The sequence below is a fragment of the Hypomesus nipponensis genome, chromosome 27 (genome assembly GCF_054491055.1).
Source record: "Hypomesus nipponensis isolate SF chromosome 27, ASM5449105v1, whole genome shotgun sequence".
Classification (NCBI taxonomy): Eukaryota; Metazoa; Chordata; class Actinopteri; order Osmeriformes; family Osmeridae; genus Hypomesus; species Hypomesus nipponensis.
Window position 1 is genome coordinate 11,543,693 of NC_140387.1, and position 13,351 is coordinate 11,557,043.

Consider the following 13,351-nt stretch of genomic DNA (forward strand, 5'->3'; position numbering starts at 1 on the left):
TCATGGGATCAGTAAGTAAAGCTTAAAATCATGAGCTTTTACAGCATAATTTTTTTTATTTGTTACATATACATGTTTTGGTAAGTTGATAACTTATTTTAAGAAGTAGATCAAAATGAAAATAATGAAAAGTGTTTTAACTTAAATATATATCCATTATGAACAAACACTTTTACCTTTTCTTAACAATAGAAAAGGAATGAGTTAGTGCTACTTATCATTCTACTGAGCGTCTTTCAAAAGCTGAGTTCACTGAGTTCAGTCAGAGCCTGTTTAAGGAGAGCCTTGCCACTCCCTATTAAACCCCATTGTACCGAATTTGGTTGCAGTTCCACCAGAGTTCCACTGGGAGTGATCGCGAGCGAGTGCATGTTGAATGGGAGTCTATGGAGCTAAACGGCTAATTTAGTCTCTTTTGCCTGATTGTCGTTGAGAAATCTCAGATTTGATTGTAGTTTTTGCATGTTCAACATGGATTATAGGTCGAAAGTTGAATGAACGAGTGTTTATGTCCTTTTGATTTCTTACAGGGTGAGTGGTTGTTGCCTATAACATGCTAGCATTCTGCTAATGAATGCTGATTGGTTAGTGAAGGACTGATACGACCAGAGCTCTTGCTTGATGGCATCCGAAGCGGAATCAGAATGTCAGAGCATTAGCAACATGAGCAACAACATTAGCAAGCCAAAACTCTTTCTAGCATGTGTATTGACAGGAAGAGCCTAACCTGTCAGCTGTGTTGTCGATGCCCTGAGAGAAAAAAGTAAGTGACCAGAGCTTGCCGTAAAGCAGTAGCTCTGGTCGTACGATGTGTATGACGTCAATTACATTTTCAAAAGCTTTTTAGAACAGAAAGGCAACTTTAAAAAAAATCTAACAGCCAGCAGTGTGTATTTTTTTTGCCTCCCCTTTCGAATTCAGAATTCAAATTACTAGACAAAAAATTTTATCCTGAGAAAAGTGGATTTTGAGGGGTACTGCTCCATAGACCTCCATTCATTCTGCACTCGCTCGTTAGCGCCCTCACATGGAACTTCAACCAGTTCAGAACCCGGAAGTTTCCCAAAAGTGGCAGTTCTCTCTATATTAGACATTCTCTGGTTCAGTACTGAACTTGCCCGGACATGTTTTGCTGCTTAATTGACCACACCTTATACAAGACAAAATATTAGCGGGAGAAACGGGCGTTTGCAAGAAAAGTGTCTTGGTGAGTACCGGTATTTTTCTTTCATTTGCAACATGTACTAACTGTATCAGTACCGGTATACAGAATTTGTTTTCACACGGTAAAATTTCAGTTGTAGCTTGTCCTAAGCTAATTCACCAACTGTTGAGTTAGCATACTTTTAGCTAGCTAGGGTATTAAGAGCACCATGCTTCAGAGCAATCTTTTGTTTGCAGTCAGTGGTAGCTAGCTTAACAATGTGTGCACTGAACTGCCATTAATGTTTGCATTCTGAAAAAGCATGGAGTAAGAAAAAAGCCAGTTTCTGTGCAGATTTTTGCAAGCAGATTTCTTAGTTTTAACCCTTGTGTTGTCTTCCCCAATCGACCTGCAACTTTTTGTGGGTCAACATGTTAAATAAGTCGATACGTTTTGGTCGTTTTTTTCCACACTTTTTTTCGAAGTATCTGTCAAGTTTTCTGCGTTTTTTTAAAGCTGTTTTTGTCACTTTTCCTAACCTTTTTCCCAGATGTTTTTGTCCGTTTCTGTAACGTTTTTCAATGTTGTAATATACATTTTTCTTTACATGCTATACCAATTAGTTATCTCGTGAAGAGCGCTGTAGGGAACCACCCACGTTTTTAGCTTTAACATTTGTTTAAAATAAACCCAAATTTCTGATACAAACTTATTGAAAAGGGTCAGATTTGACCCGACGACAACAGAAGGGTTAAAATGAATTGGATTTGTAAAATTTGCAAATTTGAAACACCAAGAAGGTCTGATCTCTTAAAACATTATAGACTTAGACATGGACATGGTGGATAATTTCTCCCGTGTCTTTATTGGGAGTGTTATTGCTCATTTAAAACATGGGGCAGTCTGCGAACCCATCCTTCAAGAGGCCATTCAACCTGTGAGACAGTGACACATAGAGATGTCCTGTCTTTTAAATGTCCATGTTGTTCTCTAAACACTATCTCAACAGAAAGAGAATACTTTGAGCACATTGGCCGTCATTTAAAAAAACAGGAAACTGTGTCTTGTGTCATGCTTGAGTCATGCGTAAAGAAGCATAATTGTGAGGTTGATGATTTGATCATCTCAGAGATGGTGACAGACCTGTGTGAGGGTAACCCAATTACATTAGCTCAGGGGAGTAATGGTCCTTTTGCCACCTCCTACAAAAGGGTTAGGGTTAGTATTTCAAGGAGCATTTTTCTGTGGTGGAACCCGTAGAGTATTTACTCAGTGCCAGGGAGCAGAGAAGTTTTCAATATGTACCTATTTTTAAGTCCTTACATGAGGTCTTGAAGAAAAAAGACACTCAGAATTTGCTCACACACAGCTTTGAATCAAACAGCAGTTCTGAAACTCAATACAAGTCATTTCATGATGGCACAAATTAAAAACAACACATTACTATCAGAAAATAATCCATCCATTTCTCTTATTCTGTATGTGGATGATTTTGAAGTATGTAATCCATTTGGTACTTCTAGAAAAAAACACAAAATCACTGCTGTATTGTGGTTTTAGCTAATGTGCCACCGTTGCTCAGATCCTCACTGACATCAATCTACCTTGCCATCCTCTGCAAGGCTGATGATATAAAAAAGTTTGGCTATAATGCTGTTTTACACCCACTACTAAAAGATCTTGCCAGCCTAGAAGAGGATGGACTTTACATTCCTTCATTAGGCATGCGAGTCAAAGGTACTGTGTATTGTGTTGTTGCAGATAACCTTGGTGCCCACTCTATTGGAGGATTTGTGGAGAGCTTCTCTAGCACACATGTCTGCAGGTTCTGTCTTGGAGAAAGATCCCAGTTTCAAGTAAGTGAAGATGGAACCGGAGCGTTTTGTCCTAGGACAATACAGGAGCACAGCGTGCATGTTCAGACAGCACAGGGAGACAAAAGTGTGTCTCATTGTTATGGGGTAAAGAGACAGTGTCCATTGACTGAAAAGCTAAAACATTTTGATGTTGTATCTGGCTACCCACCTGATTTGCTACATGATCTCTTTGAAGGTATTGTACCTTTAGAGTTAGCACTCTACCTAAATACCTTAATAAAGCGGAAGTATTTCACACTTGATGAACTAAATTAATTAATTAAAGAGTTCCCGTACAAATGGACAGATAAAACTGATGCACCACAACCAGTTCCATTGACATTTGTTGCAACAAAAAAACTGTTGGTGGGAATGCCCATGAAAATTGGTCTCTGCTTCGCCTCCTTCCCCTGATAGTTGGAGAAAGAATACCAGAGAGTGAACCAACATGGCAAGTCCTTCTGAACCTTAAGGACATAGTTGAACATGTCCTTTCTTCTGTTCATACAGACTTCACCATTTGTTTTCTTGACAGCAAGATTTCTGAGCATCGGCACAGGTTCCTGGAGGCTTTCCCTTAGCAAAGACTTATTCCGAAGCATCATTTTTTAGAACACTACCCACAGCTGATAAAGGCCTTTGGTCCATTTGTGTCTTTGTGGACTATGCGCTTTGAAGCTAAACACAGCTTTTTTTAAGCGTGTGGTCAGGCATACCCCCAGTTTCCGAAACATTCTGTTGTCTCTTGCAGTGAAGCATCAGTTTATGGTTGCATACCATCTACATTCCAGTAATTATAAGGATGATGATTTTGGAGAGGAATATTTATCTTACTTCAACTAGTGACATCAAGCACAAGGACACAATTAAAGTGGTTCACATTGTTGAACCTCCCACATTTACTCTGGCCTTTACTGATGTGGACAGTTCCATTGAAAGTGCATCGGGTACCTCCATCCATAGCTCAGCAGCCTCAGCCCATACTTCACTGACCTCCATCCATCCTTCTACCAGCAGGTCTTCTGGATCGCAGGATACACTGATTCTTTCATCACCTGAACATGTTAACCAGCGTTCATGGCGTTGGCCTACTGAATTTCCAGTACCTCGCTTTGCCTATGACACAGAGCTTTTGCTTGCCTCAGGAGATGACGTTTTCAAGAAAGAGGGAATTCAACTCAACTTTACCACAATCCTCCCTGACGTCCTTGAGAAACTGGCTGAAAGCACATTCCGATATGTTGCATACCCAACAAGTTCAGTTGTCTGATGTTGCTGAGGCACTGATTCAGAAACATCCTTGCCTGAAAGAACCTGGATCCTCAAACGGATGCTACGGATGGCTTCAAAGACTAAAATATAAAATGGGCAACTACAGATCTAAATTGAGAGGGCTTGGATGCCCTGAGCTTGATGTGAACTCTCTCAAAAAGAAGCGAGCACATGAGAAAGCACCGGCAAAGAATATCAAAAAGCCACGAAAGGCAGAGGTGAACTTTTTACCCCCTCATCCACAAGGAGAAACTGAAGAAAGTTTGGAACATTAAAAATTGGAGCTCCTTGATGAATTAAAGAAAATGAACAACTGTTAGACCATCAGTGAAAAAATGGCGAAGACATTCTCCATTCGCAGGCAGGAGGTTGTCAACGAAGCACCACCAGTCACTGACCTAAAAGACCGATGGCCTGCTCTTTTTGATGCAGCTCTGGGAAAATATTTTTTTCTTCATAAAATGGTTCACAGTACGTGCTATCAGGATATGTTGCACTGTTATGTTTTGTTGTGCAAGAAACAGCACCTGTACTGTTGATAGTTGGCACTTACACCTACTTACAATGGCAAGTGTTGTTGCCAGTTTTTTTGAAGTGTTAAAACACTATTTACCAAGTCCCTTGGACCATATGCCTCTATATTCGCCATTTAGAATACATATAGCTGTTTTTATTTATTTTTCCAACATCAGCAACATTTTATTTGTATTCCTTTTCACATGGTATGGTGTTTTTATTTTTTTTTTATGCTTTAACATGCACAGAGAATGGAGCACTGGATTCAGGGGATTGGTCCTCAAGTTAACGTTAATAATTTGCATTTTGCATGTTCCTCTTTGTAAGGGCAACTTCCTTGTAAAAGCCTGCAAGGATTTGACTTAGAAAGTCCCACACAATACAATAAAATGTTTGATCATAAAAAAGCAAGTGCTATGTGTATTTTATTGTGGCTGAAATGAATCAAGTTACTAACACAAAATTAAGGTAACAATTTGCATGGACATTTCTGAGTAGAATGGAAGCAAATTGAATAAGTTAAAATGGCTTAAATTAAATAATTTGAGAACTTAATATGACCTAAACATTTTCAGGAAATGTAAGTAGATTTTAGATAGACTTTAAGTTTGTTAGTCATGTTGGTTGTACTTAAATAATTGAGTTAGTCTGACTATAAAAGAATCACAGAATTTACTCAATAATGGCTGAGTTGGAACTACTTAAAAAAGTCCATGCAAATTGTTACCTTATTTTTTTAAAGTTGAGCCACTATAATTTTCTTTAGAGTGTAAATAGAAATGATTCGTTCATTTCCCGACTCTGTCTTTCTACGAGTCTTAAGATCATTGTTCACGTGGCCTGCATTGGTCTTTTGATCTTTTTTTCACCCTCATTGTATTTTGTAGAAGAGGAAACAGTTTCCTCATTCCCTTTTGCGTGGCCGCTGTTTTAGTAAGACGTGAATGATATTCGTGTAAGTCATCATACAGACTGGTTTTGTTATTTTCACTTTACACTTACAGTTTAGTGCAATGTAATTGTTTGCCGTGATAATTAGATGCTAGTGTGATAATAAATGACTAAATCATACAAACTGTCATGATACGTTTACTTTTGAAATAGTATCTGCTGGTGCACATGCACTAATCTACATGAGAATATGATACGTGTCGGATAGCCCCCCCCCCCCCGGTGTCACTCACACCGTGTGTTTTTATTGAGTTATAGCGAATTTTGACTATGGCAGTCAGTGTAATACTGTGTGATATTTTTTGCCATAAATATATTGTAATATTTACGAATACAGGTAAGAACGATATATAAATGTATCGACTCCCCCGACCTGTGGTTTTTACCTCTTTCGGGGGGGTCCGAGCCTTAATTGGTGGGGTCCGAGCCTTAATTGGTGGGGTCAGACCACCCCAAACCCCCCCATAATTTGCACCCTGCCTCCCAGCAGTGGTAATCTGCGGTTTTACTGCAGTGCGCTGCCTTTGTAAATACGGTTTTATGTCTTTACCCGCTATTTTACGCACTGTACACCCAAATAAATTAGCAGAACTCAAGAAAACTAAGGCAACTGATTGCCTTACATTTTTTTTAAGTAAATAGACTTAAATGTTATGTTTAAATAGTTTAAATATTTTGATTCAATGCTACAGGTACCTTTTGATTACAGTTAAGTTAAAGTGTTTATTTAGTCAACTGACTCAACTCAAATATATCTGTTCTTTTGACAAAAAGTTTTCATTCACCTCTCCAAAGGGATTAGCTAACAGAACAGAAAAATAAGTACACACATTCACTCTGTTATGTAAACTTAACTCAATTTGTATTAGTCTCCATTGCATTTTTTTGTACACTTAAGTCAAACACTGACTTAGTAAACTCAAAAAGATGAAACTCAAACTTAAAAGCTTTGTGCCAATTTATTGCCTCACTTAAATTTAGTACAACCAACTCAAATGTCTTATTTTCTTGCCCTTGCCCATTTTCCTCATCGCTAATATTTAAAAGACAGAAGAGAAATAATCACTAAAATGTAAAAAAAATTCTTAAGGAATGTGAATGTATACTTTTGGCTCAAATGCACCGCAATTCTAAACAAAATCTTGTTAAATACTTAAATACAAACGAGCTTATACTGCAGAGGCATTATTTTTCACAAAAGAAATCCCTTTGAACTCCTCTCTCCCCTCACCCAACTTTCTCCATTTCTAATCCTCCCCTCACTTTCTCCTCACTCCTCTTCTCCCCTCCCCCCCTCTCCCAAAGTTTTGTGGCAACTTAATACCTCACAAAAATTGAGTACAATAACTCACTTTGGTAATTGTCTTTTTCTTGCCCATGCCCATTTTCCTACATTGCTAAAAGACAGAATGAAGAGATAATCACAAAAATGTACATGGAATGCAAAAAGAATGTATACTATTTGGCTCATTGGGTAATTGATTAACAAACCAGCTGAAAATCTGCAGAGGCATTACTTTTCACAAAAGGAAGCCCTTTGAACTAGACTCTCTCCCTTCCCCTCACTCTCCCCAACCCTCACTCTTCCTCTCCCCACGCTCTCTTCCTCTCCCCTCGCTCTCTTCCTCTCCCCACGCTCTCTTCCTCTCCCCTCGCTCTCTTCCTCTCCCCTCACTCTCTTCCTCTCCCCTCACTCTCTCCCAAAGTTTTTGTGGTCAAGCTACTTTTCTACATCAATAAGTCATTCTTGAGACTCTGCAGCTTGGGCGACAGTTTACCTTCTTCCAGACCAAGTAAAATCTTCTGAATGAAGTCAAAAGTGTTGGTCAATCCCATGGGATAGCTGAGGTGTAGTGCATATATCAGTCCAAACATTACCAGGAAGGCATCAGCAAGTATGGGGAGGCTGACCACAATGTCATTTTCAATGACGACAGATATTTTCACAGGCTGGTAGTGAACTGGGCTTGTGTCATTGTCACTGATGACTGTAAGGAGGGCCAACGCAACACCTCCAAACTTTGGCTCAAGGGAGTCTTCCTGTATGAATGAGAGACATTATAAACTAATCCTTTTTTTGGGGGGGGGTTGACTCCCCAATTATCTCCTGCACTAAAGTATGCTAGTCATGAACTAGGTTCAATTATCTACAAAGCCAATATTATACTGTTATGTAGTCATATTAACAGAAAGTGCAAAAACATTTGTATTTTGATGAATGTTCACCATATAAGTGCTACTGTTAATTATTCAGAGACTCACTGTGCAGGTTCTGAAAAATCCAGAGACTTCCTCACGCAGATACACAGGGAGGGCATGGAGAACAGTGGTACGCGTGGTGTGGATGTCATGCAATTCCTTTAACAATAAAAATAGAAGTTGAAGATGCTGACCTGCTTTTAAACCGTCCAATCAGAACATGTCCACAATATTCACATCACATGTTCACATCTTTAATACAATCACACAAATAGCTAGAACAATGTGACTTGTGAGTGCTAATTGACTGTAGACTAATTGTAGAACTGAAAAGCTAATTTGAATAATTTAAAATGTACAACATTAGAGCTTCAATCTGTCCAGTCGGGGCCCACATGGGCCTCACTTGGGCTTCGGCTGGGTATGGGCTCAGAGTCGGCTTTGTTGTTGGGCCCCACATGGGCAGTATATGGGCAAAGTGGGCTCCAGCTAGGCACTCCTAAGATATTCAAAATTGATTGTCAGACATGGATGCTATTTTTAACAATATAGCCACTGGGCTTGGTCAATTTTATACACATTTTATCAGGCTATTAAGCTATTTAGAAGGCTAGCCATAGCAATTTAATAGTCTTAAGCACCATACTACTTATACCAGACAAGTTCGCTAACGGTTTCTCCACAAATTTTCAAACCGTAAAATAAGCAGTACGCACTCCACTGTGGAGTGCACATCTGGAAAGCTCCGCCCCCATCACCGAGCTCAAGAAAGAAGTCTGCCCAGCAACAACTTTGCCGCCTTTGAGAAGTACTCTGCAGCTGTCCGTTGGATCCTCAACAGTTCAAGCTCAAGTTTGAGACAGTGTCGTGTGGACAAATAACAGGTAAGAACCTGCCTACATGTATAATACAGGGGATAGTTTTAGTTTTTACCGCATGATGTTAACCAAAAGCTTTTATGGAGTTAAGAGGACAGGAATTAGCAAGTTTTTAGCGAATGTGAAACAGTGAGGTAGCTAGCTAGCTAACTTAGAGCTAGCTTTAGCTGTGTAGCTAGCTAGTTTGGGTAATTAAACCTGGTTAAAGCATGTTGTTGAACAGACAAGTTTAATTTATTAAGTCAATATCAAGCATATTTTGAGTGGTTGACTTAAAGATATTGTTTAGAAGGATTTGGTTGTGAACTTGTTAGCAAGGCAGGCGAACAGGCATGGTTAACAAGCTGATAGAAAAGCGGTCAAATGCTATTTCTCCGCTTTTACCAGCTGGTGGCATTTTAATGTTTGCACTTGTTGCATTTACAGCTAAAACAATGATGTTGTCAATGTGAATGTGAGCAAAGTTTTATCGGCTAGGGTTTCTATCCATTAATGTTCTTACTTCCACAGGGCTGAAGTGCTGAGGCTACCATCCGTGGGCCGTTTTCCTACTGCGTGCTTGTTTTTTGTCTGTTGCCTTCCCTTCGGTTTTCTCGAACGTGCCAGAGTACTGCTGTATCATTGACTGGGAGAGAATGGATTTATATCAGTGGTCGGTGAATTAGGTGATTTCGTCTCAAGTTAGTTGTTTAGTAATGGTTTTGCACCAGAGCAAATTAAACTAAGGGCCCGTTTACACGGAGGTTAAGCGCATATACGCACTGTTTATATATATTTTCATGCGGTTTGGCCTTTCATTTACACAAACATTTAGGTTTTATCACGGGAAACGATCATTTCTAAAAACTCTGGCCAGAGTGGAGCAAGTGAGCGCCGCGCCCAAACGACGGAAGGAGATACATTTTATTTTTTATTTTTTGCTGTTTAGGTTGTGTTGGGCCTAGGAATGAGCGGGCTGGTAGGTCCATTCTGGAGAAGTGGTGTTAGTGCAAAGCAATTGGCTTTAACAGGGACTAATGCTATCTTTCAAATAGTGTACTGATCACACTGAAGGCTACTAGTTGGTAAAATCAGCCACACTAATACCGGCTTCAACAAACTATATTATTTGCAATTCTACTCTACAGGTTATTCATTCCTAATCCCCTGTAGTCATAGCTAAAAACTAAAATGGTTTTTATTTTATTTTTCTTAGAAATAATGGAGTGTTCAGAAAGAACTAAAAGGAGGAAAATATCAGCGAAGGTGGAGGAACACTTGCGTCTCCTTGAAAAGGAGTCTATGATCGATGATTTGTTGACACAGGATTCTGATAAGGAATACCCACTGGATTTGTTAGAGCATACTGAAAGCGAAGATTCCACTGAAACTTTCTACGATGCTTGTGATCAGAACTGTTTTGAGAATTCATCAAATGATTTAGAAGATGAAAGTTCCTCATCTTTTTAAAATGGTTTTAACATTTCCTCATTTGATTATTTGGATTCTGAAAACTGGGTGCCAGGTAGACCTGGTTGTGATAGTGACTGTGATTTGCATGGAGATGAATGTTCTGACTCAGAAGATGATAATGATGATGAGTCACGTGGGCTGCAGAATTCAACATACCACAAACAGCGCTGTCTGCACTTCTTAAAATCCTAAGGAAGAAGGGCCTTGATATCCCAATGGATGCCAGAACTCTTATGTCCACTGACAGATCTTGCAATGTGACGAATATGGCTGGGGGTCCTACTAACACTTTGGAATCGAAAATGCTCTCATAGCTGAACTAACATCTTTAGGACATTTAGCAAATGTGAGATGCTCTCACACTTCGAATTAACATCGATGGATTGCCCTTATTCCGTAGCTCCACTATGAGTCTGTGGCCTATTCTGGGTAGGATTAAGGAAATTCCAGAGTGTAATGTGTTTGTAATTGGAGCGTACGCAGGTCCATCCAAACCCGTAAATGTGCAAGAGTATTTACAAGAATTCATTGTAGATATGAAAGCCGTTTCTCAGAGTGGTATTGTGAGAGGTGCACTCAAAAAGGCCAGTACATGAATGGGAAGGTGGTTTATCCTGAAATATCAGCAGAGCTCAGGACAGATGAGCAATTTGGTAGGCAGGCTATCAACAGCACCAACGGTCAGCCTCACCCTAAATGAGCTGGGTATAGGTTTAGTTACCAGTTTTGTGTTAGATTATATGCACCTTGTGTGCTTGGGGGCAATGCGCAAGTTAATATTTCTTTGGTTAAAGGGACCGCTGAAATGCAGACAATCTATGAAGTTTTTTGTAGTAATGTCAGCATATATGGTTTCTATCAGGCAATATTTACCAAGCAATTTTGCAAGGAAACTTTACTCTGGCCCTGTTGTCCTCCTCAATAATATACCCACTAGAATGTACAGAAACTTTTTACTTCTATCTGTATCTATGAGAATTCTTCTGAGTCCTGACTTATGTTCTCCTGACAATTGTGACTATGCTGAGGACATTTTGAAACTCTTTGTAACAGATTTTGCTGCAATTTATGGCACTGAATTTGTCAGCTATAACATACATTCATTGATCCACCTAGCTCAAGATGCACGAAAATTCGGCCCATTGGATAGTGTCTCAGCTTTTCCCTTTGAGACATTTTTAAGTAAACTGAAAAAACTTGTCCGTCGGCCTCAAAACCCTGTCCAACAACTCGTCAGGCGTATCCACGAAAAGCAGAAAGTGGCAAGCCAGAAGACCACATCAGTTTTCAGTCCACTTATACAGCTCCACTTTTCTGGACCAATGATTAATTCAATTGCAACATGGGAACAATACAGGCGTTACAATGACAGACAGACATTGATCTCCACCTCTCGTGGCGATGACAGTTTTTCTGTAGGGGGAAGGGTTCTTATTGTGCGGAACATTTTGGCACATTCTGGAACTGTTAAAGTCCTGTGTAATTTCTTTGAAACTGCCAAATCCTTTTTCACCTATCCAATGGACTCATCATGTCTTGGTATCCTTTTTGTTTTCAATTTATCTGAACACTTGCAGCTGTTACCTGTGGAGGAGTTAAAAACAAAAATGGTCACTCCTGCACCAGTTTGCTATTATTATTTTATTGTTTCTTTAAATTATGAATGTATGTATTTTGATGTATGTATTTTTCTTTTTTAAGCATGTTACCTTTCGCGATAGTTGAATTTATAAATGGTGGAGGATTGGCAGTTATACCGACCAAATAGTTTATCGGGCCTGAGGAGGATGAATGCTATTGGCCACCAGCAAGGATGAACATGGCAAAGGCAGTCATAGATCAACAGGACCCTCACACTGACTGGGTGACATACAAGTTGACTGTCAAGAGAAAAATCGGTAATGTGTCCATGTGTATGATATTATCTGACATGATGAGTTCACTGTTGATTCGGTTTAAATTTGCTTTGAATGAAACTAATTGCCACTAATTTTTCTGTCTCCCAAAGCAACTTATGAAACTGCCCGCACAAAATTAGTCGAGTATGAACAGAACACAGATGTACCAACAGAGTCCGATTCTACAGAGAATATGGGAAAGGGGAAGCGTAAAAAAAGGTGAGGCTATTTGAATTATGAAATGGTAGATACTAAATGGAAATATGTACAAACTCTGTGTATAGTGGTGTCACCTGTTGTCCAAAATGTATATTTTTTAATCAATTGTTTTGAAAATGCTTTAACTGTTAATTGATTGTGCTTGTATATTATACATTTCTAGGCGAGTGAATTTGTCCAGTGAGGATGAGGATGATGACAATTGGTCTGGCAGCCCCATCAGGCCTACACCTCAATCCACCCTCAGATCATCACCTCAACCGACTCCATCCAACCTGAGATCTGTGCTGATATCTCCACTTGCTCCATCCAACCTCAGATCTACGCAGACACTTCCACCGCCTCCATCCAACCTCAGATCTGTGCTGACACCCTCCACTTGCTCCATCCAACCTCAGATCTGCGCAGACACTTCCACCGCCTCCATCCACCCTCAGATCTTCACTTTCACTGCCTCCATCTAGTAGGCCTACACTTTCACCACCTCTGGGTAACCTAAGATGGCCCAATGATTCAACCAGTCACCATGTCACCACGTCACCAGCAACCCCTCGAAGACCAATCAGGGACAACATTTGTTCGCACAACTTTGTTCGCATCTTAACCATCCTTGAGGAGATGAAAGAGACACAAAAAATCCAAGGGAGGATGCTACAAACGCTTCTACAACAGCGTGGCAACATTGGCACCACTGTCTCTTCTACCCCAGAGGGTTTTCCTCTAAAGACAGTTAGGGATGTGGAAATCATAGAAGAAAAACTGGAAAACCCAAACTTCATGTCCGAACTGGTATGTATGTTAAGCCTAGGGTAGTGCAACTCAATTCAAATGTATTGGGGGGCTAGCAATGAATTTGATCTGAAACTTGCTTGAAATTGCTCACACCCATGCATCTGGCAGTTCTTTCATGTTGAGTGGTTTACTCCAGTGAGCAATATATATACATTTCAATCAGGAGAGACCAGG

General features: G+C 39.8%; 1 pseudogene; it reads left to right on the forward strand.

Moving 5' to 3' along the window:
• Positions 1-10,016: 10,016 nt before the first annotated feature.
• LOC146220806 (uncharacterized) lies at positions 10,017-11,993 on the forward strand (annotated as a pseudogene).
• Positions 11,994-13,351: the final 1,358 nt, after the last annotated feature.